General features: G+C 37.1%; 1 pseudogene; it reads right to left on the minus strand.

Moving 5' to 3' along the window:
- Window positions 1-9,218: 9,218 nt before the first annotated feature.
- On the minus strand, window positions 9,219-9,924 carry LOC122803975 (annotated as a pseudogene).
- Window positions 9,925-12,399: the final 2,475 nt, after the last annotated feature.

Genomic DNA, 12,399 nt, shown 5'->3' on the forward strand with positions numbered 1-12,399 from the left:
TGCGATCTCGAGTTAGTATATATAAGTAGGGGTGTGGGGGCAGCCCCCACATGGGTGCAGGGGGCTTGCCTCCGCTTATGTGTGTGATTTTTAAAATACTCTTGATACTGTTACAATTTTTGTAAATGATCTTATGTGAAATATCACTAAGATTTTCTAAATCTGTAATGGAAACAAATCTTTGCCACTCTCTCAAGAATATCTGTTTTACAAAGTTGTTTACCCCATTATATTCCAATATTAGAGCTTGCTCATATTTTTTACCTTGCTCGTCTTGATTTATTTTTACATCCTATGAACCTATGAACCTATAGAGTATGTAGACATGCAAAAATGTCATATCTTAGTTAATGTCTGTCATTGTCCTGCTGGGTACTTTGCTGGACAGCATTTCACTTGCTCAATCACTGTATGAGTCAGGTTTGGCTTCTTGGGTGAATGGAGTACTCAGTATAACAGAAGCATGAGTTATTTTCTACAAATATTCTGAATATATGACATATGTTAATAATTGTATTAATGGCCTGATGCAGAAGATGTCTATATGGCATTCACTGGTATTAAATAAAAGCATACACAACAGTGGAGAAACTTTGCACATATAGATGGTGGTTAGCTAGTACTGCTTTGCAGACATTTATAATTGTTTGTCAGTTAAATAAGCAAACATGCAAATAAATTGCAATTATGCCATTTCTGAAAAATGGAGTGATATCACTTACCACAAAACCTTACAACCCTAACCTCTCTCCCACTATTCAAAATGAACCTAAAACATTTCCTGTCTAACCACTGGTTATGCTCTTGTACCAACCCTGACTAACTGGTGTTTTTAAACTATTTGTTACCATCAAAACATAAAATTCTTTCTCAGTACTAGTCATGGACCTATTTTCTAAACTAACCTATCTTTCTCATTTCCTAATACTGTCTTTCCTGAGTACTACTTATCATACTGAACACTTCTATTCATATTCTTCCAGTGCTTCTTGAAAATTTTATTATACTGAAGATGATTAACTCTTTTTAATGTCATTTAATAATTTTTTGTTTTAATTGTTTTTGTTTTGTATACTTTAATATGCAATATAGAATGTCTTTGAACTTGGAGCTTTTCTCCCCGGGCCTCCACTGAAAATGGACATGTATCCAGTTGGACTAGCCCGGTTAACAAATGTAAAATAAAAAAAAATAAAAATAAAAATATCTACAAAACCTTTTTGCAGTAAATTGCTGATCATCTCAGTGTGAACAAAAGTCATACTGATATTTGGAGTCTGTTTGGTATGGTTACAGAGTCAGGTACAAACATATGCAATCTGGTCCTCACTAATATGGGAGAGTTGGAAGAAGTTGAAGAGGAAAATGTTGTGTATGTGTTTTGCGTTCATGTGTTGTTTCCTCATTAAATGAAGTGAGTGCATCCAACTTGGTTCATGGTGGTGCTTTCTTGGTTTATTGGTTGTACTAGCACCATTTATCCATTCTTCAGTGGTTAATATGGGAGAGTGCTGAACACCTTAGTGTAATGTCTTCTCTGGTAATGTCAGACCACAAAACAGTCTCCTTTGATGTAAAAGTAAAACACAGAGCCCCAGTTAACCCTGGAATATTTAGAATCTACTCCAAGACTAACTTCCTACTATTAAGCAATAACTGGAAAATTTCAAGCCACTGTAAACCATGAGAACACTGCTGCCTATATAGAACTGCTCACAGAAATCATATACAAGTATGTTAATAGCTACATAGAGGCAGCTGTACCCACCAGGAAAAGTGCAACACTAAAAAAAACAAGCCACCCTGATGAAATCCCAACATCAATAGCCTGTATAACAGAAGGAAGAAAATCATAGCAAAACTAGGAGGTATAGCACCCAGCAGGGTAAAAGCACTCTCTTCAAACCAAAGAAAAGCTCAGAAGACAAAGTCTACCATATCCAATTTTTAGGTACATTTGGCCTCACAGTCCAAGGACAACTACAAGGCACTCTTTCACTATATCTGCAACCTCAAAGGCAATGGAGGATTGTGTATAAAGTTAATTGTTAATGGAGACACCTATACCAAGACAGAAGATAGATCAAACCTACTGGCAGACAAATTCAGCTCTACTTTACCACTCTCATCCTCTTAACCTCCCTCAGGAGATACCATCAAATAAAATTGCCCCTACTTTCACTAGGTAACAAGTCCTTAATGCTCTCTGTAAGACCAAGAACACTGCATCAATAAACCCATACAGTATGCCAAGATGGCATCTAAACAACATGAAACATGACCTGTCAAGCCATCTAGAATTGCTTTATAGCTGTAGCCTCCAAACAGGCTTTGTGCTTCACAAATGGAAAACAGCAACAATCATCTCTCTAGACAAAGGTGGACCATCTACAGACCCTGGAAACTACAGACCTTAAGGGTTTCTAATTTCCTGTGCAAAGTCATGGAAATTATTACAAAGGAAATGATCAGTAATGACATAGGAAGCCTCCATATACTGGATACAACCATGTTGGATTTGCCATGAGCAGGTCATGCCTACTCACCCTGGTGGACATCTATAAGAAGGTCACCAAAGCAATGGATAAGAACAAAATGGTTCACACTGCCTACCTTGACCTGGCCAGGTCATATGACACAATACCCCTCTGGCATTTTTGACAAACTCAAGAGGTTAGGTATAAATCCTTATGTCACCCAGTGGAGAGCCAACTGGTTCACAGACTGGACTCAGAAAGTTAGAATTAGGGAGTCCATCTCTATGAAGAGGTCAGTCACAAGCAGTGTCCCATAGGAATTGGTCCTGGTACCCCTCATTTTTAAAGCTTACTTCTCTAAAGTCACAGCCAATACAAAGGGCCTTTGGCTGACCAAATTTGCAGACAATTACAAATTAGGAGCAGTCATAGAATTCCCCATGGATACTAATGTTGTCCAGGAAGGGCTGACACAGACAACTTGTGTTAGAGCCGTGGACTAAAACTCATTGTCAAGAAATGTATAATAGTATCCTTCAGAAAGTCACCAATGCTTGATAACTATCATATTAATAACACAGCCCTAAGAGTCAATCCAGTAGTCAGAGACTTGGGGACACATATAGACAGTAATCTAGCCTTTGACTATCATGCATCTACAGTATGTGGAAATCATTCTGTACTGTGCCACGATTAAACAAAGTTATGGCATCTAGGTCCAAGGAGAGCATTGTACTTCTGTATTCAGCATTCATCGGATCGATCATTAAATATAATGCCCCCTTTGGAATTTACCTAACTAGGCAGATCCAAAAACTGGAATGTCCATAGAGGTTCCTCAATAAAAGAGTACAGGGTATAAGTAACATGTCATATGCAGGCCACCTCAAGGCCCTATCCCTGTATTCTGTCTCCTATAGGCTGTTGAGGGGAGATCTATTTCTGGCATACAAGGCAGTGTCAGACCCCACTCTGATGGACCTTCTACATATCCTCAAATCAAACAACACCAGAATTACCCATTCTAAAGATTTAAACCTTGCCTGTGATAGAAATAGGTCCTACAAGAGAAACAGAAATGTATGCCAGAGACTACCACATCTCTGGAACATGTTCCCCATCCATGTGAAGCAGAGTTCCTCCCTAAACCAATTCAGGTGTAACCTGGACAATTGGTTGGGGAGCAGGAAATTCATCCCTGATTTGGCACCTATGTCTTTAATGGGCACATGCTGCTAGTAAATCATTCATATCCCAGGCCCCTGCTTATAAATGTATCATCTCTCAGGCCCCTGCTTACACTTATCAAGAGAACCAGCATTTGCCAGAGATGTGGGATGCAATGCTAGGCTTATAAAGGTCCATGTGGTTATTAGCCTAGTGCACACCTATGAACCTAATAGTTGTTTGTATAAACAATATTTATGCAATATTTAATTACTTATTTATTATGTCATTCTTTACTGACACATTCCTCAACATTTTGGACTCTCATGCACCTAACCGACTTATCAGAACCAAGATACGGATAGCACCCTGGCTAACTAGAGAAACCAAATCCAAAAGTAAACTTAAAGATAAGGCCTGGGATAAATGGCGAGCTACTAAGGCACCTCAAGATCGCATTAAATTCCAGCAGCTTAGAAATGTTACGAAAAAATACATTACCCTGGATAAAATGAACTATTTCTGTCACCTCCAAGATAAACACCAGAATAATCCAAAGAAGTTCTGGGCAGGTTTAAATAATCTCCTCCACTCAGGGAAATTGTCTACTCCTACCCCTGAGACACTTATTGGTAAAAACCCAGAAGAAGTAGCCAATACCTTTAACTCTTTTTTTACCGAGACCATTCAGTCACTAGCCAATCAACTAACTCTTCCTTCCTCCCCCCTATTTAATGTTACTGATGAATCATTCCCCTTCTTTACTCTTCAGCCTACATCCACCTCTTACATTAGAACCTTATTGAAGAAACTTAAACCAACCACCCTTTCGGCCGATCGACTCCCAGCTGAATACCTACAAATAGCAGCAGATGTTATAGCCTACCCTATCTCAATCCTGATTAACCAAACTATAACAGAGGCCACTATCCCCTCCATTTGGAAAATATCCTATGTCATTCCACTTCATAAGGGTGGCTCCTCCACTGAACCATCGAACTATAGACCTATAGCAATATTGTCTCCAATAGCCAAAATTATGGAAAGATGTGTTCATAAACAATTACTTCACTATCTTAACCTAAACAATCTACTGTCCAAATCTCAACACGGTTTCAGACCCCACCATAGTACGACCACCGCCCTCCTTTCTTTTACTGACTCAGTCAATAAAAACCGTAATAACAAAAAAATATCTTCCGCCCTCTTTCTTGATTTGTCAAAAGCTTTTGACATGGTCAATCATTGGCTACTGCTCCACACCCTAGAAACCTTACACCTTGATAATCCAGCTCTTAGCTGGTTCAACGCTTACCTCTCTGAAAGGCAACAAGCAGTCCAATGGCAAAATAAGCTCTCACACCTGCTACCTAATACCATAGGAGTTCCCCAGGGCTCCATACTTGGTCCCCTTCTCTTTTCCGTATTCATAAATGAACTTCACTCAGTTATCCCTAAAGCCACCTGCATCCAATACGCAGATGACTCCACCCTGATCTGCGCTGATGTCTCTCTCCCCGATCTACAAGTAGTAACCCAACACTGCTTTGCTACAGTAGAAAAATGGCTCGCAGAAAGGAAACTCATCCTAAATCCAAAAAAAAACTAAGTTACTAGTATTTTTTCCCACCTCAGTTCCTCCACCAGTGCAACTTTCTCTACAATCTAATAATAGTACCTTCTTCGTTCAATCTATTAATGGCACCATCATTGAGCCTGATACCAACACTAAACTATTAGGGGTCACTATTGATAATAAGCTTAGATTTGGTATGCATATCAGTCAAACCATAAAGACAGTAAATAAGAAACTCAGATCCTTGTATAGAATTAAAAACTTTCTAACCCCTAATGCCAAACTAACTATCGCACGTACGCATCTCCTCTCCACCTTATTGTACGCCTCTCCTGTGCTTTCCTTCCTCAACAAAAGTGAGATTAATAAACTCTCTGTTGCCTATAATCACATTGCCAGATTTGTAACAGGTGCACCTCATAGAACTCATCACTGATTTAACCTAAGGAAACTTGACTGGCTAGAACTACCCAATCTTCTCAAACTAAACCAACTCACTGAAGCGTTTAAAATAATTAAGCAACCTGATAAAACCCCTTCGCTGAATAAACTTCTGATTCCCTACTCCAATCTTAGCTGTCTTTGCTCCTCAAATAGATTACTGGTCCAAACCACCAAATCTAACAATTCGGGTGGCGAAGCTCTTTTTGCCAATTCTATAGGAAAGGTTTGGAATTCCCTGCCTAATAACCTAAGACTTACTACCTCCCTTTGTCAATACAAAAATAATCTTAAACAATTTTTTAAGTCACATTGGCTATGCCCATGTATTAATCCAGACTAGTCCTCTTAGACACACAACTATAACCTACTCCACCTGTACTTAATAGGCGCTATTCTCCTTTTTTTAGTTTTAAATAATTGTAAAACAACTGTCCACCAAATTCTATCTCTGCTGGTTCTTCAGTAATCAAGTTCCTCATTGTCTGGCTGTATACTATAAGGGCTAGGATCTTGTAACTAGATATAGTAACATTATTGTATTTTGAGTTGTAATTAAATCACGCTGTTGGCAAATGTATCTAAACCAAAGCAAAGTATAAATCATGTGAATGTGTATTTATCTGTATGTAAATTAATGTGTACTCTTTTCTCTGTGGAGCTTTTCTCCCCGGGCCTCCGCTGAAAATGGACATGCATCCAGTCGGACCATCCCGGTCAACAAATGTAAAATAAAATAAAAATAAAATAAATAAATAAATTATTTGATATAAAATGTACATTATATCTGTCTTATTGATACCATCCTTGTGTTAGTCAGTGTGTCCTAAAGAACTATTGTATTTTAACTTTCTTTGTAACTTTTATATTTTCGAGATATTTACATTTCATTTGTTTATAAATAGGTTGCAAAACTGCTTCCTCAGGAATTAAGCTGAGGCAAAAGCTATCCAGACAGGAAATCTGCAGGTGTCAGGAGGTGTGATATTCCACTCATCCTCAGTGTTGCTGAGTTAAAAGTTTTATGTAGGGGTGAAGCTGCATGTATTACTGTACTGATGAATTATATGAACTTATTTCTGGAAGAGGGAGGGCAGAAGTAACCAAGAGGTAAGTAAAGTTGGGCAGCCTTGTTTATGGTAGGTTATTACAAAGATGGAATTATAATTTGAGGTGAAAGTGCCTTGCTTACTGATACATACATGTGGGATATCCTTGTACAGAAAAAAGTGCAACTCCATTTGCTATTTTGTGGAGCTTGTCACTAAAGATGTAATTATAACATGAAAAGTATATCTGGTGACCTGGGATGTCATTTTTGGACCAGGTTCCAGTAATACCAACTATGTTGGTTGTCTGTCAAAAATACAAGTTGACATTTATTTGTTCTTCTCAATTTTTAACACTATCAACATTTAGTAGGCAAAAAGAATAAAAAATATTTTATTTTTAATGATTTTGAAAAAAAATTATCTGGATCCTGGATTAGATTCTATTTTTTCAATAGCTATTGATTTTAATAAGTAAAAAAAAACTTCTAAGAAGGCTATAGCTCTTAATTATCATATTACTTAAATTTAGGTGAACACATTGTTTTGGATAGGTGAGATGTCTTGAACTTTCAACTAGTTTATACTGAATATGAATAAATGAAATTCTACTTGAAAGACAATGTTCTGAAATCATTCTTGAACTTAATCAGTTTTAATCAAACCATTCCATGTTGTCACTCAGGTTTAGCGACTTAGTAGTAAAGAAGGCCAGGATTCAAAAACCTTTGTAGCTGCAAGTGGTAAAGCTACAGTCCTGTTTGAGTAATTCTGGAGACCAGTGATTCAAAGACATATTAGCTGCAAGGAGGGAATCCCTCGTTATCAGCTAATCTGCATATCTCTGAATTACTGTAGTTCCTACAAGGGTAGCCCTTTCCTGCTGCCCTTGTAGGAATTATAGCTGGTGGATTATGCACTGTGTTAGCATAGCACCCTTTTACTAATATTCTCATACACATACACATATCCTAACAGGCACACACACACACACACACATGCACACACACACACACACACTTACATCATACCCATCCCTGTTATTGCCTATTGTTCCCTGTCCCTGTTAAGTCACTTATGATTAGTCAGCCTTTGAGAAAATGCAGTCATGCAAGACCTGTTACTCTATTAACTCTTTAAGTGAATTAGAGTAATACATAGTCTTCACAGTAGTAACTCTGTCAACAATAACTACTGTATATTTTAGGTATATATATATATATATATATATATATATATATATATATATATCAGGGCTGTCCAACCTTAGGTAATCCGAGGGCTGCATTTAAAAAAAAAGATATATCGGAGGGACACATGCACTATAATAAATACAGTACATATATTGAAATTAACTTGGGAGTCCTACCGTTAGGTTTAGCAAACACTTTGACAATTTCATAAGAAGGCGAAGTCATGGTGCATATAAAACTTTTTATTGAAACAGTAGACAAGATGCAGTAATTTTTAAAGAACAAATATCTTTCCATTAAGGGCCAGTTTTCTAGCTGTATGTAAATAAAACCTGCTGGCATTTAACCCTCATAACTCAGCAGTGTCAGTGTCTGCATCTGCATGCTGACTCTTCTTGGCAGCCTCTGTGCAGCCTTAAGTCAATTCTTCACCGGCCTGAACCACTGGAAATTGGTAGATAGCAATGCATGAAAAATTAGTCCTTTTTAGAAACAATGTCTGTTCTGGAGTGCTTATCACACCTCTGTTTAAAGTTATGACCAAATCCTGTTTCCATTTGTGGCCAGCATACCTCTCAACATCGTCATTATAATGAGAGCTCTGTGGTAGTTCAGCTTCATTTACTAAAGTAGCTATGTCAATGTTGATACTTGTATTTGCCAATCGCAGTAAATTTGCAAGAGAACTATCTGTCAATGAACATCTGTGCTTTGATTTAATGAATTTCATAGTTGAGAAAGTGCTTTCACAAAGATATGTGCTCCCAAGCATTGGGCACATCTTGAGTCCAAACTTTCTCAATTTTGGGTACCTCTCTATTGGTAGTAAATTAAAAAACATATTCTCCCTTTTTACTTCTGTTGGTATAAAAAGGATCTGACAGTAAATCGCACACTTCCAGTTGAAGGTCAGATCTTACATTTTCAATGGTGACAGTCAAGGGCTGACTAAAAATTGAAATATCTTCTTCAAGTTCCTTAAAATCACTAAATCGATTCTCAAAATCCTCAATAATCCTATCAATAGGCTATACATGAGCTGAAAATGATATTTCCTCAAAATGCTTAATTTCTTCAAAATGTTCTTTACAATTTGGTAAAAAAGTTAAAATATTATTAGCCAATGTCCATTTAAAAAGCTTCAATTTATTTTTAAAACCATTCAAATGATCATATAAGTTGGCAATATTCTGTTGTTTGCCCTGTAGTTTTAAGTTCAACTCATTCAAATGGTTGGTCATATCAGTTATAAATGTAAGATCTGATAAAAATATGGGATCTTGCATTTGATTTTCAAGTTCTGCTGTGTCAGACTTCACATAGTTTTTAAGAAATATGGGTATTTCTTTCTGAATGGCAAAATAGCATTCCGGACATTTTCTAGCACCCAACCAGTGAATATCAGAATGAAGGAGCAAATCCCAATATGCAGCATCCATTTCACTCAAGAAATCGCAAAACTCACGATGACGCGGAGATCTAATACCTCCTCGTATAATATTACTTATTTTTACAGCTACTTTCATGGCATTGGCTTGACGTAGAAATTTTCCACAGAGTGCTTCTTGGCGAATTATGCAATGAATTGTTGGGCATGTAATATTACTTTGTTTCAATAGCCCATAAAAGCTACTTCCAGTCCCCATCATAGCTTTGGCCCCATCTGTTACAATGCAGGAACATTTATCAAATCATCCAGAGTTCATAACAGACTTTTGAACTGCTTCAAAAATGTCAGTACCTTTAGTAGTCCCATGTAAAGATACAAGACTAAGGAGTTCTTCATTAATATTAAAGTCCTCTTGAATACTTCGAACAAAAATTAACAGTTGACTTACATCTGCTTGATCAGTGCTTTCATTCAGACACAATGAGAAGTACTCACATTTTGCTATTAAATTACATAGCTTTTTTGCAACATATTGATCCATGTGTTGTACACGTCTTGCGAAGGTCTGTTGAGATAATGCCACTGTTTCAAACTTCTCAGCTAATTCCGGCTCATTAAATTGTTTTGCCATTTCAGTTGCACACTTCTTCACTATCACACCATCACTACAAGGCTTTTTTGCTTTTGCTAACTCCAATGATACTTTGTACGAAGCAGCAAGGCTAGAACTTTGTTCAGTGCTACGTTTTGCAAAAAAACTGGTTTGCTACATTAGTTCCCTCTTATATTCTGCAATAATGGTGTGTCTTGATTCTCCACTATACATATCAAATGTTTTACTGTGTAATTTACTGTAGTGTTGTTTCACATTATGCTCTTTAGGCACTGACAAAACTTGCATGCAAACAAGACATTGAATTGTATTCCTGTTGTTTGTAATCAGTCTGATTCCCATTGGCTTTGATACACTTGCTTTTCGCCTTCAATTTTTCTTTTCTTGTTAGGCATTTTTCTTTGAGGATAAGTAGCAGTAAACACAACCTCAGTATGCTTAACAAGTCAACAACACTAATTGCACAGAAATGTGACCACAAAATTCACCTTGGAGGCCTGGAACAAAACAGTGTACAAAACTTCTTAGCAAAAACTTTTCATGCACTGGACATCTTTCTTCAGTCCTGAAGAGGAAAGTAACAGAACATCAGTAAATGCCAAAAACCATGGAGCTGTCCTTCTCAACTTTAAGTAAACTTCCTACCTTTTAATTTAGTTTTTTATCCGTCTTCCCTAATGTAACATATGGGAGAAATTATCTACCACCATACTTCTCTCTACAGCCATTATTATTCCTGTGTTGGCATATATATATATATATATATATATATATATATATATATACACATTGAACAGTCATTGACTGGCTTGAAGCTTTTTAATTATCACGTATCTCAGCAATCCTTCTTCCTGAACCAGTGCATTCTACTACAGCAAAATGTATGCATATCAAGCAATCACTCAAACAAGCTGGTGCACAAAATTACTGCTTCAATGTCAACTTTATTCTCTGTCTAACAGACTTCCTGGTCACAAATTGTCCCTATTTGCCCAATTGTAAAACGTCTGTGCCTGAGTTGGTGAATGCCTTCTCCTTTCTTCATGTGCCCAGCAAGCTCAAACACAGCCCCTTTTATCAAACTTCTATCACCACATCACTGAATAGCATCATATCTTTGCTGCTCCAGCTAAGGATTTACTTCTTGCTGTCCTACTGTGCCACATTTTGTTCACCTTCTCTTCAATACCAGTACCTCACTGTCCAGTTTATTCTTTTTCTTTTCAGATTTTCTTAGTCATAACCGACATCCTTGGAACTTTTTTTAAGTTTGCATGTGATTCTGGGCTAACCCCGCTTCCCATGACTTGGGAATCTAGCCTCACTGGAGGAAAGGTGGTGAGTTATACTTAATAAATAATGACCATAATTAGGACTTATAGACTTCTTTTCCTTCAGAAAATGTATAATAATTCACACTCTGTTATTCTATTAATGTCTTTAGTTAATATAGAATTATAAGTAATATTTTTTAAAAAGTGTCCCTGAATGTCCCTATCTTTTTCGGGATTTCTCCATGATTCTGCTTACATTTGTCCCTGACTGGTTGAGAGGTATGCCAACAGAGCAAACGTTTGCATAGCAACACGTGTGCCCATGGTTTTCTTTTACCCTCAGCAACAGGCACAACATTATTACTCAAATAACACTACCAAATACATTTTGGAGTGGGATTGAATTTGACACTTATACACAGTGCTTTACAAATTTGCATACAGTACTGTTAAATTAAGCATGCCATTCTGAAATACATTACCCTTTTCTGTACAACTTATCAGTGGACAGGAATTAGCCGACAAAAGTACTTGATGTAGATGTAGTACTTGACCTGCATAGAGAGAACTGCAATAGCTTTGTAAGCAGGGATGCAATGGATCTATTTCTGAGCAAAGTACTAACAACATATATACACTATATATTGTGCAGCTGTAAATATGCAAGCTGTAGTACTGCTAAAGCTTGCGTGTTTCCTGCTTCATAATAAAGTTTACAGTGAGCTGCCAGGACTGTCGTCAGAAATAGACAAACATAAAGTCCCTTCTTATATTCTACTTGGCATGCAATAACATTCACCCCTTCAATCAGGTTTGTCCATGTATGCACAAGCACCAGAAATTAAACATTTCCCCTAACAACCCTCTCATAAGTCTATCCATGTATACACAAGCACCAAAAAATGAAACATTTCCCCTAATAACCTTCTCATGTCTGTCCATGTATGCTTAAGCACTAGCAAATTACATCAAATTGAATCATTTTCTCCAAGGTTCCCTTAATTACTTTTCCATGTATGAACAAGCACAAAAATAAAGCATTTTCCCCTACGACTTCTTCAGTAGTGTGTTTGTATGCATAGTAAGCATCAAATGACATCAAAATTAATAATTTCCCCCAAGGATCCCTTGTGTACATTGTCCATGTATGCACAGGCACTAACATGAAACATTTTCCCCAACGACCCCTTCATAACTTTATGTAAGCACAAGCAATAAC

This window comes from Protopterus annectens, chromosome 6.part0 (genome assembly GCF_019279795.1).
Source record: "Protopterus annectens isolate FY-2018-M chromosome 6.part0, PAN1.0, whole genome shotgun sequence".
Taxonomy (NCBI): Eukaryota; Metazoa; Chordata; order Ceratodontiformes; family Protopteridae; genus Protopterus; species Protopterus annectens.